This window comes from Ursus maritimus, unplaced genomic scaffold, assembly GCF_017311325.1.
Source record: "Ursus maritimus isolate PB19 unplaced genomic scaffold, ASM1731132v1 scaffold_23, whole genome shotgun sequence".
NCBI classification, from domain to species: domain Eukaryota; kingdom Metazoa; phylum Chordata; class Mammalia; order Carnivora; family Ursidae; genus Ursus; species Ursus maritimus.
In genome coordinates, this window is record NW_024424786.1 from 29,823,722 (window position 1) to 29,826,631 (window position 2,910).

General features: G+C 61.3%; 1 protein-coding gene across 1 annotated transcript in view; it reads left to right on the top strand.

Moving 5' to 3' along the window:
* The window catches only part of CREB3L1 (cAMP responsive element binding protein 3 like 1), a 35,078-nt gene that overhangs the window by 12,242 nt on the left and 19,926 nt on the right, over nucleotides 1-2,910 (top strand). The window lies entirely within an intron of this gene.

Genomic DNA, 2,910 nt, shown 5'->3' on the forward strand with positions numbered 1-2,910 from the left:
GAAAGAATACGTAAGTGATGAATAAATGGATGTGAGTAGATGCCCTTATTCTCCAGAGGTCCCCAGTGCCAGACCTGCCACTTAGTCTCCAGTGTCCTGAGCTGTCCCACAGGGATCCTCTGGCCTCTGTGTATGGACCAACATCTCCAGCAGCCAGACCGTGGGCTGCTGTGCCCTCAGTGGTGCCAGTCACAGCTAATCCCAGCCCTGGGCGGCGGCATTCACTGCCACCGCTTCCTCCTGCCCAGACAGTACCTGGCACTGACCTCTGGGTTGGGCCACAGTACATGGGCCGGCTGGTCAGAAGATGCCAGGGGCTGGCCAGGAACCTGCAGGCCTACTCTCCACTTTCCTGCGGGATCTGTGGCCTGGCCAGGAAAGGGTTACCAGTGTCACGAGAGGGAACTGGAGAGCCACACCCACAGGGCTGGGGTCTACCGAGGAGGAGGAGAACGAGGAGAACGTGCATGCCCTCCCCAGGCCCTCCAGCACACAGAAGCAGCCTGTGGTGGGAACCAGCCTGCACTTTCCTCTCTCCCTTCCTTTCTCCAGCACACGCAGGGAAAAACTCAATCCCCTGTGTTGTTCCCTCCTCCAGTCCCAGCCCTCACTGTCCCAGCCCCAGGCGAGCCTGGGACTCCCAAAGCTCCCTCGCTGGGGGTCATATGACCCAGGCGTGTGGGTTGGCGCAGTCAGCATTTAGTTCTCTGGTGGTGTGACATGTTGTGTGTGTTCGAGTCTGAGGGTGCAGGACCGTGTCTGACCGTCTCTGGGGTGGCTGCCCGTTTGTGTGTGTGTGTGTATATAGGAGAATGTGTGTCCGTCTCATCACACCTGAGGAGCGTGTCCTTGTTGGGGCTGTATTAGTGCCTGCCGGTGTCAGCCTAGGGGAGCCCCTGAGCATGTGTGTGCTGGGCTGTATGTGGAATGTGTCCAGGGATGTGGATCTTACTTTGTGTGGTATCAGAAAAGTGGTGGTTCCCTATGTAAGAAGGAACCTCACAGCCCATGACTGTGGAGTGCACACACACGTATGCACACACATACACACAGAGAGAAGCATTTCTGCTTATTTGGACTTGGGCTCTGTGGTGAATAGTTCGGTAGGGGGAAAATATGAAACCTCAGCAGCTGCCTTCCCTGGGCCTGTGGGGAATGGGGGTTGAGAGTGAGGTTGGAGGTTGGAACAATGTGCCCCCCTTCACCCCCATGCCCTTGCCAGGAAGGCTCAGGGACTGGCTCCAGGGACTGGAGAATTGGCTCCATCCCTTCCCAGTCCCCAGGGAGGCCAGGACAGAGGAAAAGAGCCCACTCTCTGAATACTAGTTCACTTCACCCTGTCCCTGCCTGCTGCCCCTGCCTCAACAGGAACACAGTCTATAACAGATGGGGAAACTGAGGCCTGGCAAGGAGACATCACCTGCCCCTGTCCAGGTCTGCCCCAGAGCACAGCTAGATCTTGAACTGGGGCCTCCCGAATCTGAGTCCAGGGCCTTTTCCCCTTCACAGGAGGACCTTTGATTCTGGCTCTGGGAAGGGGAACCCAAATGCCCGGATGGTGATACTTAAGGACGGGGAAGGCCTGACAATTGAATATCCAGGGGCCCACCTCCCCTCCCCTAAGTCCTTCCCTGGTGTCTCTTGAGCCTACCCACCCACCCGCCCCCCCCACACACACACTCAGGGCACGGCACTGACTCAGACTGGTGGCCCTTCAGCTTGAAATGGGGTCGATTTTCTAGTGACCACGAGGCAAGTAACCGTCCCGGAATGTATGGGTCAGTATGGGGGGGGCAGCCTGCGGGGGAGGGAAGGGGGAAATATGAGAGGACTCTCCTCCCATCTCTTCCCAGAGCTCACTCTCGGAAGGAATGTCCGGGCTCGGGATTCCCCCCCACTCCTTATCCCACAGCTCAGCCTGGACCCACTCTGGTCTCCTCCCTCCTTTCCGCAAGCACAGATTGAATCAGCGCCAGCGAGGGGAGAGACAGAAGTCAGGGCCCGGGGTGCACGCGCCGTGGGGCCAGGGGCGGAGGGAAGGGGGCGCTCTTAGGCTACCCCAGGTCCGGGTAGAACCTTCTCCCACACACTTCTCAGCAGGCAGCTGCACTCCCAGAGCTTTTCCTTCTCTGCACTGACCCCAGTGGAGAAATTACGGGAGGGGAACTGAGAGGAGCTTCAGAGGGTCCTGTTACGGCCCCAGGAGCGTACTCACTCCCCGCACGACCAAGGACCCGCTGCCCCGTCAGTGCGCCCTCTGGTAGGACTGTTCGCAGAGGGACGGAAGAGGCTGAGCTGGAAGAGCCGCGAAGGAACTTAAGAATTGCTGCCGGCCTCCCCTGCGAGCCGGGGACGTCCGAGGAGACCCTCCCTCTCCACTCCCCCCCCCCGCCCCCGCCTCCGCCTCCGCCTCCGCCTCCGCCTCGCTTGCTCAGGGGCCGTGCAATTCATAAGGGTCTTGGGACTGCGTGGGGCTGCCGGCCCCCTGGAAACTCCAAGGGGCCGTCCCTGCCGCTGCCCCAAGCGCGGAAAAGGACACTCAGCTGGACGTAGCGCTGCGGGCCCTTCCCACGCCCCGGCCCTCTGCGAAGCTCAGAGCCCTCCTCCGCTCGCGCCCCGCCACCGCCCGCTGCCCGCAGCCGCCTTCCATTGGCCGGGAGCTCCGCGGGTCCCACCAATGAGCAGGCCGGACTCCGGCGCGGGGCCGCCCCACAGCGCGCCGGCGTTAACCTTTGGCGGGCCGCGTGCGGCTGGTGGGACCCGGTGGTTCTTTACGTTTTTGGGGCAGACCTGGCTCCGGCAGCGGGTGCCGCCAGGAGAGGTGTGCGCGGGCGTGCGAGCAGGAGAGTCCGAGACCTCTCCGAGAGAGAGAGAGAGAGAGAGAGAGAGAGAGAGAGAGAGAGAGAGAGA